Source organism: Chiloscyllium punctatum, chromosome 22 (assembly GCF_047496795.1).
Source record: "Chiloscyllium punctatum isolate Juve2018m chromosome 22, sChiPun1.3, whole genome shotgun sequence".
In the NCBI taxonomy this organism is placed as follows: Eukaryota; Metazoa; Chordata; class Chondrichthyes; order Orectolobiformes; family Hemiscylliidae; genus Chiloscyllium; species Chiloscyllium punctatum.
Genome location: NC_092760.1, coordinates 15,295,025 through 15,314,726, shown reverse-complemented (window position 1 = coordinate 15,314,726; position 19,702 = coordinate 15,295,025). Strand labels below are relative to the sequence as shown.

Genomic DNA, 19,702 nt, shown 5'->3' with positions numbered 1-19,702 from the left:
TCCCAGCACCCCCCACCACTAACACAGTTTGTTTCTAAATCCCAGCCCCCCATCACTAACACAGTCTGTCTCTAAATCCCAGTCCCCCATCACTAACACAGTCTGTCTCTAGATCCAAGCCCCCCCATCACGAACAGAATCTGTCTCTAAATCCCAGCACCCCTATCACTAAAACACTTTGTCTCTAAATCCCAGAGACCCATCACTAACACAGTCTGTCTCCAAACCCCAACACGCCCATCATTAACACAGTCTGTCTCTAAATCCCAGCCCCCCCATCACTAACACAGTCTGTCCCTAAACCTCAGACCCCCATCACTAACACAGTCTGTGTCTAAATCCCAGTCCCCCATCACTAACACTGACTGTCTCTAAATCCCAGCCCCCCATCACTAACACAGTCTGTGTCTAAATCCCAGACCCCCATCATTAACACATTCTGTCTCTAAATCCCAGCCCCCCATCACTAACACGGTCTGTCTCTAAATCCCAGCCCCACCATCACTAACACAGACTGTCTCTAAATCCAAGTCCCTCCCATCACTAACACAGTCTGTCTCTAAATCCCACGCCCCCCAGCATTAACACACTCTGTCTCTAAATCCCAGCCCTCCATCACTAACACAGTCTGTCTCTAAACCCGAGACTCCCCATTACTAAAACAGTCTGTCTCTAAATCCCTTAGGGGCTAATGCCCGAATCCTCGATTCTCCTGCTCCTTGGATGCTGCCTGACCTGCTGCACTTTTCTAACAGCACATTTTTCAGCTCTGATCTCCAGCATCTGCAGTCCACGCTTTCTCCTAGCCGAAATCCCAGCTCCGCCCATCACTCACACAGTCTGTCCATAAATCCCTGCCCCCATCACCAACACAGTCTATCTCTAAATCCCAGCCCCCCATCGCAAGCACAGTCTGTCTCTAAATCCCAGCCCGCCATCACTAACACAGTCTGTCTCTAAATCCCAGACCCCCATCACTCACACAGTCTGTCCATAAATCCCTGCCCCCATCACCAACACAGTCTATCTCTAAATCCCAGCACCCCATCACTAACACAGTCTGTCTCTGAACCCCAGCCCCCCATCACTAACACAGCCTGTCTCTAAATCCCAAGCCCCCCATCACTAACACGGTCTGTCTCTAGATCCAAGCCCCCCCATCACGAACAGAATCTGTCTCTAAATCCCAGCACCCCTATCACTAAAACACTTTGTCTCTAAATCCCAAAGACCCATCACGAACACAGTCTGTCTCTAAATCCCAGTCCCCCATCACTAACAGTCTGTCTCTAAATCCCAGTCCCCCATCACCAATACAGTCTGTCTCTAAATCCCAGTCCCCCATCACTAACACAGTCTGTCTCTTAATCCCAGCACCCCCATCACTAACAGTCTGTCTCTAAATCCCAGTCCCCCATCACCAATACAGTCTGTCTCTAAATCCCAGTCCCCCATCACTAACAGTCTGTCTCTAAATCCCAGTCCCCCATCACCAATACAGTCTGTCTCTAAATCCCAGTCCCCCATCACTAACACAGTCTGTCTCTTAATCCCAGCACCCCCATCACCAATACAGTCTGTCTCGAAATGCCAGCCCCCATCACTAACACAGTCTGTCTCTAAATCCCAGACCCCATCACTAACACAGTCTGTGAATTAATCCCAGAACCCCCATCACTAACACTGGATTAGTGGTGCTGGAAGAGCACAGCAGTTCAGGCAGCATCCAACGAGCAGCGAAATCAACATTTCGGGCAAAAGCCCTTCATCAGGAATAAAGGCAGTGAGCCTGAAGCATGGAGAGATAAGCTAGAGGAGGGTGGGGGTGGGGAGAGAGTAGCATAGAGTACAATGGGTGAGTGGGGGAGGGGATGAAGGTGATAGGTCAAGGAGGAGAGAGTGGAGTGGATAGGTGGAAAAGAAGATGGGCAGGTCGGACAAGTCAAGGAGACAGTAACTGAGCTGGAAGTTTGAAACTAGGATGAGGTGGGGGAAGGGGAAATGAGGAAGCTGTTGAAGTCCACATTGATGCCCTGGGGTTGAAGTGTTCCGAGGCGGAAGATGAGGCGTTCTTCCTCCAGGCGTCTGGTGGTGAGGGAGCGGCGGTGAAGGAGGCCCAGGACCTCCATGTCCTCGGCAGAGTGGGAGGGGGAGTTGAAATGTTGGGCCACAGGGCGGTTTGGTTGATTGGTGCGGGTGTCTCGGAGATGTTCCCTAAAGCGCTCTGCTAGGAGGCGCCCAGTCTCCCCAATGTAGAGGAGACCGCATCGGGAGCAACGGATACAATAAATGATATTGGTGGATGTGCAGGTGAAACTTTGATGGATGTGGAAGGCTCCTTTAGGGCCTTGGATAGAGGTGAGGGAGGAGGTGTGGACACAGGTTTTACAGTTCCTGCGGTGGCAGGGGAAGGTGCCAGGATGGGAGGGTGGGTTGTAGGGGGGTGTGGACCTGACCAGGTAGTCACGGAGGGAACGGTCTTTGCGGGAGGCGGAAAGGGGTGGGGAGGGAAATATATCCCTGGTGGTGGGGTCTTTTTGGAGGTGGCGGAAATGTCGGTGGATGATTTGGTTGATGCGAAGGTTTGTAGGGTGGAAGGTGAGCACCAGGGGCGTTCTGTCCTTGTTACGGTTGGAGGGGTGGGGTCTGAGGGCGGAGGTGCAGGATGTGGACGAGATGCATTGGAGGGCATCTTTAACCACGTGGGAAGGGAAATTGCGGTCTCTAAAGAAGGAGGCCATCTGGTGTGTCCTATGGTGGAACTGGTCCTCCTGGGAGCAGATACGGCGGAGGCGGAGAAATTGGGAATACGGGATGGCATTTTTGCAAGAGATAGGGTGGGAAGAGGTGTACTCCAGGTAGCTATGGGAGTCAATGGGTTTGTAAAAAATGTCAGTGTCAAGTCGGTCGTCACTAATGGAGATGGAGAGGTCCAGGAAGGGGAGCGAGGTGTCAGAGATAGTCCAGGTAAATTTAAGGTCAGGGTGGAATGTGTTGGTGAAGTTGAGGAATTGCTCAACCTCCTCACGGGAGCACGAGGTGGCACCAATGCAGTCGTCAATGTAGCGGAGGAAGAGGTGGGGAGTGGTGCCGGTGTAATTACGGAAGATCAACTGTTCTACATAGCCAACAAAGAGACAGGCATAGCTGGGGCCCATACGTGTGCCCATGGCTACCCCTTTGGTCTGGAGGAAGTGGGAGGATTCAAAGGAGAAATTGTTAAGGGTGAGGACCAGTTCGGCCAAACGAATGAGAGTGTCAGTGGAAGGGTACTGTTGGGGATGTCTGGAGAGGAAAAAATGGAGGGCTTGGAGGCCCTGGTCATGGCGAATGGAGGTGTAGAGGGATTGGATATCCATGGTTTATTGTATCCGTTGCTCCCGATGTGGTCTCCTCTACATTGGGGAGACTGGGCGCCTCCTAGCAGAGCGCTTTAGGGAACATCTCCAAGACACCCGCACCAATCAACCAAACCGCCCCATGGCCCAACATTTCAACTCCCCCTCCCACTCTGCCGAGGACATGGAGGTCCTGGGCCTCCTTCACCGCCACTCCCTCACCACCCGATGCCTGGAGAAAGAACGCCTCATCTTCCGCCTCGGAACACTTCAACCCCAGGGCATCAATGTGGACTTCAACAGCTTCCTCATTTCCCCTTCCCCCACCTCATCCTAGTTTCAAACTTGCAGCTCAGTTACTGTCTCCTTGACTTGTCCGACCTGCCTATCTCCTTTTCCACCTATCCACTCCACCCTCTCCTCCTTGACCTATCACCTTCATCCCCTCCCCCACTCACCCATTGTACTCTATGCTACTCTCTCCCCACCCCCACCCTCCTCTAGCTTATCTCTCCATGCTTCAGGCTCACTGCCTTTATTCCTGATGAAGGGCTTTTGCCCGAAACGTTGATTTCGCTGCTCGTTGGATGCTGCCTGAACTGCTGTGCTCTTCCAGCACCACTAATCCAGTATTTGATTTTCAGCATCTGCAGTCATTGTTTTTACCCCATCACTAACAGTCTGTCTCTAAATACCAGCCCCGCATCGCTAATAAAGTCTCTAAATCCCACCCTCCCATCACTAACACAGTCTGTCTCTAAACCCCAGACCCCTCATCACTAACACAGTCTGTATCGAAACCCCAGACCCCTCATCACTAACACAGTCTGTATCGAAACCCCAGACCCCTCATCACTAACACAGTCTGTATCTAAACCCCAGACCCCTCATCTCTATCACAGTCTGTCTATTACTCCCAACCCCTCCATCACTAACACTCTGTCTCTAAATCCTAGTCCCCCAACCACTAACACAGTCTGTCTTTAAATCCCACCCTTCCATCACGAACACAGTCTGTCTCTAAATCCCAAGCCCCCCATCACTAACGCAGTCTTTTTGTGAATCCCACGCCCCCCACCATTAACACACTCTGTCTCCAAATCCCAGCCCCCCCCATCACTAACACAGTCTGTGAATTCATCCCAGCACCCCTATCACTAACACTCTGTCTCGAAACCACAGCACCCCATGACTCACGCAGTCTGTCTCTAAGTCCCAGCCCCCCCATCACTAACACAGTCTATCTCTAAATCCCAACCCCTCCATCACTAACACAGTCAGTCCCTAAATCCCAACCCCTCCATCACTAACACAGTCAGTCCCTAAATCCCAGACCCCCCATCACTAACACAGTCTGTCTCTAAATCCAAGCCTCACCATTACTCACACAGTCTGTGTCAAAATCCCACCCTCCCTTCACTAACACAGTCTGTCTCTGAACCCCAGCCCCCCATCACTTTCACAGTCTGTCTCTATATCCCACCTTCCCATCAGTAACACGGTCTGCCTCTAAATCCCAGACCCCCATCACTAACACAGTCTGCCTCTAAATCCCAGACCTCCATCACTATCACAGTCTGTCTCTTAATCTCAGCACCCCCATCACAAACACATTCTCTAAATCCCAGCAACCAATTACTAACACAGTCTGTCTCTAAATTCCAAGCCTCCCATCACTAACGCAGTCAGTGTCTAAATCCCAAGACCCCCATCACTAACACAGTCTGTGTCTAAATACCAGCACTCCCATCACTAACACAGTCTGTCTCTAAATCCCACCCTCCCATCACTAACACAGTCTGTCTCTAAATCCCACCCTTCCATCACTAAAACAGTCTGCCTCTAAATCCCAGCCCCCCCATCACTAACACAGTCTGTCTCTAAATCCCAGCCCCCCCATCACTAACACAGTCTGTCTCTAAATCCCAGTCCCCCCATCACTAACACAGTCTGTGTCTAAATCCCACCCTTCCATCACTAAAACAGTCTGTCTCTAAATGTCAGGCCCCCATCACTAACACAGTCTGTCTCTTAATCCCAGACCCCCATCACTAACACAGTCTGTCTCTAAATCCCAGTCCCCCATCACTAACACAGACAGTCTCTAAATCCTAGCCCCCCATCACTAACACAGACAGTCTCTAAATCCTAGCCCCCCATCACTAACACAGACAGTCTCTAAATCCTAGCCCCCCATCACTAACACAGACAGTCTCTAAATCCTAGCCCCCCATCACTAACACAGACAGTCTCTAAATCCCAGACCCCCATCACTAACATAGACAGTCTCTAAATCCTAGCCCCCCATCACTAACACAGTCTGTCTCTAAATCCTAGCCCCCCATCACTAACACAGACAGTCTCTTAATCCCAGCACCCCAACCACTAACACAGTCTGTCTTTAAGTCCCACCCTTCTATCACTAACTAAGACTGTCTTTAAATCACAGTCCCCCATCACTAACACAGTCTGTCTCTTACTCCCAGCACCCCAACCACTAACACAGTCTGCCTTTAAGTCCCACCCTTCCATCACTAACTAAGACTGTCTTTAAATCACAGTCCCCCATCACTAACACAGTCTGTCTCTTACTCCCAGCACCCCAACCACTAACACAGTCTGCCTTTAAATCCCACCCTTCCATCACTAACACAGTCTGTCTTTAAATCCCACCCTTCCATCACTAACACAGTCTGTCTCTAAATCCCAGCCCCCCCATCACTAACACAGTCTGTCCCTAATTAGCACCATCCCATCACTAACACAGTCTGTCTCTTACTCCCAGCACCCCAACCACTAACACAGTCTGTCTTTAAATCCCACCCTTCCATCACTAACACAGTCTGTCTCTAAATCCCACACTCCCATCACTAATACAGTCTGACTCGAAATCCCATCACCCCATCACTAAAACACTCTGTCTCTCAATTCCAGACCCCCATCACTAACACAGTCTGTCTCTAAATCCCAGACCCCATCACTAACAGTCTGTCTCCAAATCCCAGCCCCGCATCGCTAATACAGTCTCTAAATGCCAATGCCCCATCACTAATACAGTCTGTCTCTAAATCCCAGCACTTCCATCACTAACACATTCTGTCTCTAAATCCCACCATTCCATCACTAACACAGTCTGTCTTTAAATCCCACCATTCCATCACTAACACAGTCTGTCTCTAAATCCCAGACCCCCATCACTAACACAGTCTGTCTCCAAATCCCAGCCCCCCCATCACTAACACAGTCTGTCTCTAAATCCCACCATTCCATCACTAAAACAGTCTGTCTCTAAATGTCAGGCGCCCATTACTAACACAGTCTGTGTCTAAATCCCAAGCCCCCCATCACTAACACAGTCTGTCTCTAAATCCCTGCCCCCATCACTAACACAGTCTGTGAATTAATCCCAGCACCCCCATCACTAACAGTCTGTCTCTAAATCCCAGCCCCGCATTGCTAATATAGTCTCAAAATCCAAACGCCCCATCACTAACACAGTCTGTATCTAAACCCCAGCCCCCCATCACTAACACAGTCTGTCTCTAAACCCCAGCCCCCCATCACTAACACAGTCTGTCTCTAAACCCCAGACCCCCATCACTAACACAGTCTGTCTCTAAATCCCAGACCCCCATCACTAACACAGTCTGTCTCTAAACCCCAGCCCCCCATCACTAACACAGTCTGTCTTTAAATCCCACCCTTCCATCACTAACTAAGTCTGCCTCTAAATCCCAACCCCTCCATCACTAACACAGTCAGTCCCTAAATCCCAGACCCCCCATCACTAACACAGTCTGTCTCTAAATCCAAGCCTCACCATTACTCACACAGTCTGTGTCAAAATCCCACCCTCCCTTCACTAACACAGTCTGTCTCTGAACCCCAGCCTCCCATCACTTTCACAGTCTGTCTCTATATCCCACCTTCCCATCAGTAACACGGTCTGTCTCTAAATTCAAGAACCCCCCCATCACTAAAACACTCTGTCTCTCAATTCCAGCCCCCCATCACTAACACTCTGTCTCAAAATCCCTGCCCCCATCACTAACACAGTCTGTCTCTAAATCCCAGTGCGCCCTCATAACTAACACAGTCTGTCACAAAATCCCAGCCCCCCATCACTAACACATTCTGTCTCTAAATCCCAGCCCCCCTACACGAACATAGTCAGTCTCTAAATCCCAGCTCCCCCCATCACTAACACAAACTGTCTCTAAACCCCAGACCCCTCATCACTAACACAGTCTGTATCGAAACCCCAGACCCCTCATCACTGTCACAGTTGGGCTGTCAATTCCATCCCCCCCATCACTAACACTCTCTTTCTCTAAATCCCAGCGCCCACGCCATCGCTAACACAGTCTGTCTCTAAACCCCAGCCACCCCCATCACAAACATTGTCTGTCTCTGAATCCCAACCTCCTCATCACTAACACAGTCTGTCTCTAAATCCAAACCGCCCCCATCACGAACAAAGTCTGTCTCGAAATCCCAGACCCCCATCACTAACACAGTCTGTCTCTAAATTCAAGAACCCCCCATCACTAACAGTCTATCTCGAAATCCCAAAACCCCCCATCACTAACACAGTCTGACTCTAAATCCCTGCCCCCATCACTAACACAGTCTGTCTCTAAATCCCAGCCCCCCCCCATCACTAACACTCTCTGTCTCCAAATCCCAGTGCGCCCTCATAACTAACATGGTCTGTCACAAAATCCCAGCCCCCATCACAAACACATTCTGTCTCTAAATCCAAGCCGCCCCCATCACTAACAAATTCTGTCTCTAAATCCCAACCCCTCCATCACTAACACAGTTAGTCCCTAAATATCAGCGCCCCCATCACTAACAGTCTGTCTCTAAACACCAGCCCCCCCATCACAAATATAGTCTGTCTCTGAATCCCAGCCCCCATCACTAACACAGTCTATTGTTGGTCAAAGTTCTTGACAACAGTCAATGACCCTTACCGCCCTGTTCTCTGGATTACTGAATTTTCAAAAGGACTTACCCTCTGATAAAAGGAGCTTTCACCCCTTTTCAAACTGCAGGTCAGGAATGGACACAATATCCAGGATGCAGGTGTGGTTTCAGAACAAGAAGGAGTGCAATTGATATGATCTTCACAGTCTGGCATCTCTCAAAGAAATGTAGTGAATAAAGGGGATCACAGCTTCTTGCGTTAGATCAATCTCAGTGAAATAGTCCACCATGTGAACAGAGATGGTGTGTGTAAGTTGCTGGGGGATTGGATTGTCTTCTAAATTTGGAGTCTATGACCTGCTCTTCCAATGACAACAGAATAGGGACAGCCAGCAGTGATAGGATGGCAAGGAATCCTGAGATCTGCAGTGGGGTCGTGAGGTTTTGTAGTGGAAGAGTATTGCCCGACACATCAGAACATGGCAGAACACCTTGTCCCCTCTAGATCCAAGACAGAAGTGCAACGTGTCTTCCAAGAGCTGCTCCACCTGGTTACGTTCACCTCATGTTCCATTCCGAAGGATCCATTCAGTGACAGCGAGACAAACCTCCTCACGTCCATAAGGAACATGGTTTCACGAAGAGAAATTTTAGGGCACCCTGCCGTCCATCAACATTGACAATGTCACATCGTTGGTAGCTTCACCAACACTCACCAACAATTTGTCACTTGCTGCCGAAGTCAACACGAACACCATAAAACTGCACATGACCAAGCACAGTCTACGATCTTCACAGTCTGGCACCTCTCAAAGAAATGTAGTGAATAGAGGCGATCACAACTTATTGTGTTAGATTAATCTCGTGAGTGGAAGAAGAACATGAGTGAAGATTTCAAACTGCAGATCTACTGAGACTACATTCTCAACACACTCCTTACAGTGGAAGAAAAGACTAAACAGCTTCCACCATCGCTGATTCAGACACCTCTTTATCATTTCTTGGCAAGCCTAGATCCCTCATAAAGACTCCAGCCTGCCTCTACCACTCTCCAAGGCAGTGTGTTCCAGATTCTCATCACTCTGAAATCGTCAGTTCAGCTCTTCATAGTTAATTGTACGGACTTGCCCCCTTCACTCACCTGCAAATGGAGTCATCCACGGCTTTGAACTCCCCTCAGAACTTTAAAGGCAGTTTCCAAGACTCCCCTCAGCCTTCTCATTTCCAAACCACTCTTCCTTGTTTCTCACACATTTAGGGTTGTTGGTGGAACAAAATGAGAAAGTGGGATCAGCGGAAAGGAAGGGCAGAGATGGAAGATTGCAAACAAGCTTACAAAGCACAAGGTTTTAAACAGCGGAACAGACTTGGGGAAAGCTACAATCCTCTCAGCTTTTAAATGCAGCAACTGCTTGTGTGCTTCTGCCAGGTGGCAGTGTAATCATGTTATACCACAACAGAGTTAAAAATCGCACAACACCAGGTTATAGTCCAACAGGTTTATTTGGAAGCACTAGCTTTCGGAGCGCTGCTCCTTCATCAGGTGGTTGTGGAGTAGGACCATCAGACACAGAATTTATAGCAAAATATGACAGTGTCATGCAAGTAAAATGATATATTTAACAAACTTGATTGTTGTTAAGTCTTTCATCTTTTAGAACGGGCTACAGGTTTCGGTTCATTAATATGTAAATCCCAGAACTTCTGTTAAGTTAAATTCTCAAGGTAAGGTTTTATAAAAAAAATGGTGACATCTCAGCTCAGATAATGCCTTGAAGGTGTGAGGTCAGAGTCTGTCTGTATCTCAATCCTGACTCGGACTGGTTCTATTTCCAAAGTCGAATTCACAAAATACCACATGGATTGACTGTCTGCATTGACTGCCTACCGGTTGTGTATTTTTTGAGCAAAATAGAATGTATCTGTAAATATAATTGCATGGTGGCACAGCGGTTAGCACTGCTGCCTCACAGCGCCAGAGACCAGGGTTCAATTCCCACCTCAGGCAACTGTCTGTGTGGAGTTTGCACATTCTCCCCGTGTCTGCTTGGGTTTCCTCTGGGTGCTCCAGTTTCCTCCCACAGTCCAAAGATGTGCAGGTCAGGTGAATTGGCCATGCTAAGTTGCCCGTAGTGTTAGGTGAAGGGGTAAATGTAGAGGAATGGGTCTGGGTGGGTAGACTTATATGTGTGGGCGTGCAGGAGAGAGAGAGAGAGTGCGTGTGACTGTGAGTGCATATGAGAGAGTGTGTGTTTGTGTGTGGGCAAGCTTGGTAAAGTATGTGTGTGTGAGTGTGATGGGGTATAAGCCTGTGAGTGGGTGTGCACGTGGGGGGTGTATGTGAGTGAGTCTGAGAGAGAGCGTGTGTGTGAGAGAGGGTCTGTGTGAGTATATGAGTATGTAAGAGTGTGTGTGTGTGAGACAGTGGCTAGTGCAGTGGGGTCACCTGTAGTGTGACATGAACCCAAGGTCCAGGCTGAGGCAATCCCAATGGGTACCGAACTTGGCTAATGGCCTCTATTTGGCGACTTTGCATTGTTGCCCGTCCCGAAGTCTGCCTTGGACGATGGTGACCCGAAAATCTGAGGCATAATGTTCCTGATCGCTGAACTGTTCTCTGAAGTGTACATTAGCGAGACCAAGCAGACGCTACGACATCGCACAACAATCACCAGACAGGGGTGTCGGGAGGAAACACTCTATACACTATCTCACACACATTTAACTCAAGGAATCATCCCCCAGCTTGATGTCAGTGTTAATAATACATTATTGAATGGTCAGTAACAAAGTAGACACCATTAAAGACACTCAAAGCTTTTACTGGTCAGCCTATATATCCATCAATCAAACAAACTACAAATAAAAATAAGCAAGGGACACTAAGGTGATGTAAAGAGCTCCAGATGCTGGACAGCTGAAAGACAAACAGAAATTGCTGAAGAAAATTATCAAGTTTTGCAGCATCTGTGTTGTTGGAGCTGCCCTCATTCAGGTGAGTGAGGAGTATTCCATCCCACTCCTGACTTGTGCCTTGTAGATGGAGGATAGGCTTTGGGGAGTCAGGAGGTGAGTTACTCATCGCAGTATTCCTAGCTCTGACCTAGTCTTGCAGCCACTAGGTTGATGTGGTGAGTCCAGTTCAGACTCTGATCAATGATAACCCCCAGGATGTTGATAGTGGGGGGATTCAGTGATGGTAACACCATTGAATGTCAAGGGGCGGTGGTTAGATTGTCTCTTCTTTGTGATGGTTATGGCCTGGCATTTGTGTGGCACAAATGTTATTTGTCACTTGTCACTCTAAGCTTGGATATTGTTCAGATCTTTGGGTTGTATTTGAACATGGACTGCTCCAGTATCTGAGGAGTCACAGATGGTGCTGAACACTGTGCACTCATTGCCAAACATCCCCAATTCTGACCTTATGATGGAGGGAAGGTCATTGGTGAAATAGCTGAAGATGGTTGGGCCTAGGACACTATCCTAAGTAACTCCTGTAGAGATGTCCTGGAGCTGAGATGACTGACCTCCAAAAACCATAACCATCTTCCATCGCATTCCTGATGAAGGGCTTATGCCCGATACATCAATTCTGCTCCTCAAATGCTGCCTGACCTGCTGTGCTTTTCCAGCACCACACCTTTTGACCTATCTTCCTATGTGTCAGGAATGACTCTAATCAGATTAGACTAGATTACTTAGTGTGGAAACAGGCCCTTGGGCCCAACAAGTCCACACCGACCGGCCGAAGCGCGACCCACCCAGACCCATTCCCCTACATTTACCCCTGCACCTAACACTACGGGCAATTTAGCCTGGCCAATTCACCCAACCTGCACATTTTTGGACTGTGGGAGGAAACCGGAGCACCTGGAGGAAACCCACGCAGACACGGGGAGAATGTGCAAACTCCACACAGGTCAGTCGCCTGAGTCGGGAATTGAACTCGGGTCTCTGGCGCTGTGAGGCAACAGTGCTAACCACTGTGCCCACCATGCTGGAGTGTTTGCCCCCTGATGCCCATTGATTCCAGTTTTATTAGGGCTCCTTGATGCCACACTCAGTCGAACGCAGCTTTGATGTCAAGGGCTGTCACTCTTACCTCACCCTCTGGAATTCAGCTCTTTTGTCCATGTTTGACCCGAGGCTGTAATGAGGTCAGGAGCTGAGTGGCCGTGTGGAACCCAAACTGGGCGTCACTGAGCAGGTTGTTGCTGAGCAGGTGCTGCTTGATAGCCCTGTTGGCTACACCATCCATCACTTTACTGATGATCGAGAGTAGACTGTTGACGTAGTAATTGGCCGGGTTGGATTTGTCCTGCTTTTTATGCACAGGACATACCTGGACAATGTTCCACACTATTGGGTAGGTGTCAGTTTTACAGCTATACTGGAACAGCTTGGCTGGGGGAGCAGCCAGTTCTGCAGCACAAGTCTTCAGTACTATTGCTGGGATATTGTCAGGGCCTATAGCCTTTTCAGTACCCAGTGTCTCTGAGTGTTCCTTGATATCACGAGGAATGAATCAAACTGGCTGAAGCCTGCGATCTACAATGCTAGAGGAGATCGAAATGGATCACCCACATCCACATGACGATTGTTGCAAAAGCAATTGCTTTGTGACTTTCTTGTATCCTCTTCACAACTTATATTTCAAAGTGTCTGTGTCACCTGGGAAATTAGGAAACAGAACTTCAGTCCCTTCGTTCAAGTTATTCATGGAAATTGCAAAATGTTGAGATCCCTCGGTGTAATGTACAATGACTTACAACATACCGACCAGAAAATGAACTATTCATGACTACTCTCAGTTGCCAGCTCGGTAGCTAATCTTTTATCAGTGCCAATATGTTACCACCTAAACCCTAACTTTTATTTCCAAAACAACCTTTGATACGACAATTTATCAAATGCCTTCTGGAAATCAAAATACAGTACATCCAATCAGCAGTGAGCATAATGAAATAAGCTGGGAGCGCTGTCCAATGAGGTGGTACTGTTATCCAAAGAGCTGGAGGGCTGTCCAATGAGCGGGGAGCTTTATCCAACCAGTTGTAAGTGCTGTCCAATGTGTTGTCCAAAAAGCAGTACGTGCTGTCCAATGAGCTGGTAGCACTGTTCACTGAACTGGGACTGTTATCCACTGAGCTGAGAGTCATTGAATGAGCTGGGCAGAAAGCCAAAAGAACTGTGGATGCTGGAAATCTGAAACAGCAACAGAAATTGCTGGAAAACCTCAGCAGGTCTGGCAGTACCTGTGGAGAGAAAGCAGAGTTAATGCTTCAGGTCCAGAGACCCTTCTTCATAATGGGTTCTATAATATTTGCTTAGGCCTATTCCTTCATTAACACTAGGATACAGGCCTTTTCACCCCAAGGTGAGGGCAGCACAGTGTCTGGGACAAGGAACAGAATGAAGAAAGCTGAATAAGCTGTCATTGTCAGAGAGATAGCCACCTGTCAGGGTCAACATCTTTAGGACAGGAATGGGAATGGGACCATTGTTGCAGTGGGGAATGTGGGAAGTCTGAAAGCAGGTGTCTATCTCTCAAAGGTCCCCAGCTAAAGGAGGAAATATACTTTTAATTAGTAAAACAGACACCTATTTATTTTCTCTTTACAAACAGACCAACCTGTCAGACTGGTTTTGCTATTGATATAGAGGGCTGGTTAGTAATTAACTATTTGTAGGATTGCCACCGTAAAAAGTTGAGTAGTTAAGTCATTCTAAGTGCACCTGAGGCAGACAGCACGTCCCTTTCATTTTTAATCACCTATTTCCTGCACTGGTTTATATTTATTGAAGAAACTTCCTTCAGTGGTGTTCAGTCACTGTACACAAGATGCTCGGTGTCCAGAACCGCGACCATGTCTTTAACAGCTGCTGCAGCGTTGGTGAACTAGCAAGTCAAATGTTCATGTAAAGCACTGTGTATGCAAAATAACAAGCTTGTTTCTGTTTAACGTTGAATTACAGCCAATCGAATAAAAGGAAATCAACTGGGGAAAAACCTCCATTACCCAAACTACAATTGACAAAGTCCTCATGAGGCCTTTGAATTAAACGACTTTCTGGCCCCATCTTCAATCAATCAGAGAGCCAGGATTAACTTGATGTGTCCTTTGCTACCTCTCTCTCAGTGTTAAGGGATTTGTGCATCTATCATCTTAGCCATTGCTTTGGAATCTTTCAGGAGAATTTCTGGGTATGCATCAGGTAAGCTCACTATCTTTCTAATACAGCTTTATTCACCCACTCTTTTAATTACACTTGCCTTGGTACAAACAGAGGATGCTGGAAACTTTCAGCAGGTCAGTCAGTATCCGTTGAGCAGGAAACATTTGATGATTTATTGTCTGCTAAAGGTGTTGGTGCTAATATCTTCCATAATGCAGTTTTGACAAAGACAATTGAAATATTGAATACCTACATCACAATAAAGTTGGCTGAGAAACTAAGGTAAGTAATTAAAAGCTTCACAGATTGGAGGTAATTGTGCAAGAGTCGTAGTGAGACCTCAGCTACTGATAACGTTGCCAATGTCCAGTGTAGAAAGTTGAGGTTTCACAGGTTTGGAATGTAATTAAACATTGGAGGAGAGAGATCCAGTGAGATATTATGGAAGACTAATTAGTACAGTTAGATCACATTGGATTCAGGGCGAGCTTGCCACTTGGATACAAAATTGGCTTAATGGCAGGAGTGGTGGTGGAGAGTTGCTTTTTGGACTGGAGACCTGTGTTCCACAGGGGTCCACTTTTGTTTATCATTTATAGAAATGGTTTCGATGAGAATATAAAAGACATGATTAGTGAGTTTATGGATGATACCAAGATTGATGGTATAGTGGACAGTAAAAAAGGATATCGACGATTACAAAGGGATCTTGATCAGTCTGGTCATTTGACTGAAGAATGGCAGATGGAGATTTTATTTGGATAAATGTGAGGTACGGTCGGTTCTGCTATAACATGTGTTTCTTCAATACAAATTGGCTATAACGTGATTAAAGAATTTAGACCATTATATGTAGAATGCAAACTTTCCTTACCTGTTTTGGCTATAATGTGATTCTGACTCCATTGGTTTAAATGGTGTTGCTTTTACACAATTTTCTTATAACGCATGGGAACATTGTATCAGAGCAGACTGTATTGCATTTTAGTAAAACAAACGAGGACAGGACTTGTACAATTTAAAGTAGGGCCCTGGGGTAATGTTGTATTACAGAGAGACCTAGGGGGTCCAGGTACATAATCTTTTGAGGTTTGCGTCACAGGAGGACAGCGTGGTTAAGAAGGCATTAAACACGCTTGCCTTCAGTGCTCAGTCCTTTGAGTACAGGAGTTGGGCCATTATGTTGAGAATATACACAACATTGATGAGGACTCTTCTGGAGTGCTGTGTCCATTTCTGGTTGCCCTGCTGTACAAAGGATATTATTGAGCTGGAGAGGGTTCAGAAGAGATTTACCAGGATGTTGCCAGTAATGGAGGGTTTGAGTCATAAGGAGAGGCTGGATAGACTGGGACTGTTTTCATTGGAGCACAGGATGTTCAGGGGTAACCCTATAGAGGTTTATGTAATCATGGGAGGTATAGATTAAGGTGAATAGTGGTGTCTTTTCTCTAGGATGGGGGATTTCAAGACTGGGGGGCATGTTTTTAAGGTGAGAGGAGGAAGATTTTAAAAAGACATATGGGGCAATTTGTATGACACAGAGAGAAGTTTGTGTGTGGAATGAACTTCCAGAGGAAGTGGTGGATGTGGGTACAGTTACGCCACTTAAAAGACATTTGAATAAGTACTTGAATAAGAAATGTTTAGAGGGGTATGGGCCAAGCATAGGCAGGTGGGACTAGTATAGTTTGGGAACATGGTTGGACCGAAGGGTCTGTTTCCATGCTATGTGGCTCTATGATTCTATATCTTGCCGAGCATTTTCTCTGATTTTCCAATCCATTTGACTATCTTTCATGAAGGAATAGAAATAGAAATCAGGAAACCGTAGGCCAATTATTTTTTAATCTGTTGTTGGGAAAATGTTTGGAAGAAATAGCAGAACATTTAGAAATACATTCAAACTGAGTCAACATAGTTTTGTGAAAGACAAATCATATTTGCCAAATTTGCTCAACTTCTTTGAGTACATAACAAGTAAAATTTAAAATAAATGGAACTAGTAAAATTTCTTTGGGCTTCCAGAGGAGTTGGATAACATGCCACATGAAAGGCGCTTGTATTAGATAAGAGCCCAAAGCATTGTGGGTCATGTATTATCGTGGATTGCTGATTGGTTAACACAACAGAAGCCAGAGTCAGGTTTAATGAGGAATGAGTTGGAAAAAAGTAACGAGTGGAGTGTCACAAGGTTCAATTCTAAAATCTCAATGATCAATCTCCAATAATAGGGTCATGGAGGAAGGCGTAGAATGTAACGTTTCCAAATTTACTGATGATAGATGATGAGCATTCACGTTGTGATGGGGACATAGGAATCCACAAGGGATATAGACAGGTTGCGTGAGTAGGCGAAAACTTGGCAGATGGCGTGAAATGCAGAAAAAAATGGTGGTCATACACATTGGTAAGAAGAATGAAAAGGCAGTCTACTACTTTAGTGGAGAACGATTGCAAAACATTCAGCCCAGAAGAATCTTGGCATTGTTGTGCATGAAACACAAAACGTTAGCATGCTGGTGCAGCAAGTAGTTAAGACAACAATTAGAATTTTGTCCTTGACTGCTAGGGATGGAGTTTAAAAACGGAACTCTTGTTCCAACTGTGTGGGATGTTGAGAGGGCTAGAATACTGGTTACAGATTTGATTTGTCACCATTGGGAGCTGCTCAAATGTGATTCGCTGGGTTGATTCCAGGGATTAGATTGATAGGTTAGATACCCGACAGTGTGGAAACAGCCCAACCAGTTCACACCGACCCTCCGAAGAGTAACCCACCCAGACCCATTTCCCTCTGACTAATACACCTAACACTATGGCCAATTCACCTGACCTGCACATCTTTGAACTGTGGAAAGAAACAGAAAGGGTCGACTAATCAAGAACAGCTAAACAGGTTCAGCCTTTATTCATGAGAGTTTGGAAGAATGAGGGGTAGTCTTACTGAAACATACAAAATTCTGCGGGAGTTTGACAGGGTAGATGTTGAGAAGATGTTTCCACTAATGTGTTCATCTCGAACTAGGAGGCATGGTTACAGAATAAGGAGACACTCATTTCAAACAGAGATGTGGAAGAATTTCTTCCCCGAGAAGCGACTGATGGTCTGGAATTCTCCAGCTGCAGACAGTTGTGGAGGGCTAGTTCACTGAAAGTAATTAAAGAGGAGGTAGATGGATTTTTGGAATGATTGTGCAGTTGAGGACTGTCACGAGCTGACACAGAAGAGGAGCTGCTGCTAGGGCATATCAACCATTCGAGAAAGTGAGGACTGCAGATGCTGGAAATCACAGTCAAGAGGGTGTTGCTGGAAAAGCACAGCCAGTCAGGCAGCATCTGAGGAGCAGGAGAATTGACATAAGCCCTTCATCAGGAATATTAACCATTACTTTACAGAATGGCGTTGCAGGCTTGAGGGGCTGGATGGTGTACCCTTGTGCTAAATCCTTTGGTTCTTATTAAATTGTTGGTGCTAAGGCAATGCCATGGATGGGAGTTGGCGTGAGAGATGCATTTGAAGAGTCAAGTGGCATTTTCTCATTGCCCTTCAGTGGCCCATTAAAAAGCTAAGGACCAATTTAACTGCATTGTTGACCTTTGAGACTGTATCAGTGTGGGAAATCTTGGTTAAGGATGGTATCCAGCCACCCTCAAGCCTAACAGTGGGACAACTGGAAAGGTGTTATAATGTTTCATAGACAGCTCGTTTCCTCCCCTACCCTGCCTGGCAACCTAAAACAGTCGAGAGGTTTGACAAACGTATAGATGTTCTGGGTTATAGGAGAGGAATTGTTCAAAGGGCAGCAATGTTAATATCTGCCTACTGCTGCACCTGTCAAAACGGAGCAGATTAACTAATAATTAATCACTGTCTCTCTATCTCCCCGCCCCAATACTCTCTGAAAATCAGTGTCAATTTGGCTCAGCAGTTAGAGTGCAGTCAGGAAGCTATTACCTCCTTGTAACACTGATTTCATACTCTGAGGCCTGCAGACGCTGGAGAGTCAGAGTTGAAACGCGTGGAGCTGGAAAAAGCACAGCAGGTCAGGCAGCATATGAGGAGCAGGAGAGTCGATGTTTCGGGCATAAGCCCGTTGTCAGGAATGTGGAGGGGTAATGGGGGTTGAGAGATAAATAGGAGGGTATGGGTGGGGCGAGGGGAAGGTAGCTGGGAAGGTGATAGGTAGATGCAGGTGGGGCGGAGTGATTGCGACAGGTCGGATGGGAGGGTGGAGTGGATAGGTGGGAAGGAGGATGGACAGGTAGGACAGGTCAAGAGGGTGGTGCTGAATTGGAGGGTTGGATCTGGGATAAGGTGGGGGGAGGGGGGGGGGATTTGGAAACTAGTGTAAGTTCCAAATGGAATTCCAAGTTTCACTAGTTTCCAAATCTCCCCTCCCCCCACTTTATCCCAAATCCAACCCTCCAACTTGACACCACCCTCTTGACCTGTCCTACCTGTCCATCTTGCTTCCCACTATCCACTCCAACCTCCCCACCAACCTATCACCATCACCCCTCCCCCCCCCCCAACACCTGCACCTTCCCCTCAGCCCCACCCCCACCCTCCTATTTATCTCTCAGCTCCCTTCCCCTCCCCAAATTCCTGATGAAGGGCTTATGCCCGAAATGTCGACTCTCCTGCTCCACGGATGCTGCCTGACCTGCTGTGCTTTTCCAAGCGCCACACTTTTTGACTCTGAGTTTGTACTCTGATTGTATGAAACATAACCTGAATGTTATGGCCAGCATCAGATTGCTGTCGTATATTCATTTATTTCATTCATTCCGGGGCATGGAGGTGTCTCTGGCTGTTCCAGTATTTATTGCCCATCCCTAGTTGCTCTGGCGAAGGTGATGGTGCGCTGCCTTCTTAAACTGTGGCTGTAGATTAACCCACAATGTCATTAAGCAGGTACTGCCTGTAATCTAGAGCTGTGCAATATTTTGTATTCGAATAACAATGTCCGGGCCATCTGTTGTCAGATTATTTGGAAATCAATGATATTGTGGATTTGGATCTTGAGATTCAAGCCTTTATTTTAACATTATGTATTAAACATGAAAGGGCAGACAGGCCTGAGTCAACGCATCTTGTCCACATCCCGCACCTCCGCCCTCAGACCCCACCCCTCCAACCGTAACAAGGACAGAATACCCCTGGTGCTCATCTTCCACCCTGCCAATCTCCGCACAAACCAAACGGACCCCACCACCAGGGATATATTTCCCTCCCCACCCCTTTCCGCAAA

At 47.0% G+C, this 19,702-nt stretch overlaps 1 protein-coding gene across 3 annotated transcripts in view; it reads left to right on the top strand.

Moving 5' to 3' along the window:
• The first annotated feature begins 14,029 nt into the window (after window positions 1–14,029).
• Window positions 14,030–19,702, top strand: part of ehf (ets homologous factor) — a 47,202-nt gene continuing 41,529 nt past the window's right edge. For 2 of the 3 annotated variants that reach the window (XM_072591851.1, XM_072591850.1), the window contains exon 1: window positions 14,030–14,486. The gene's annotated coding sequence lies outside the window, so the exon portion shown is untranslated. The remainder of the gene's footprint in view (window positions 14,487–19,702) is intronic. The other variant, XM_072591849.1, reaches the window with a different exon arrangement.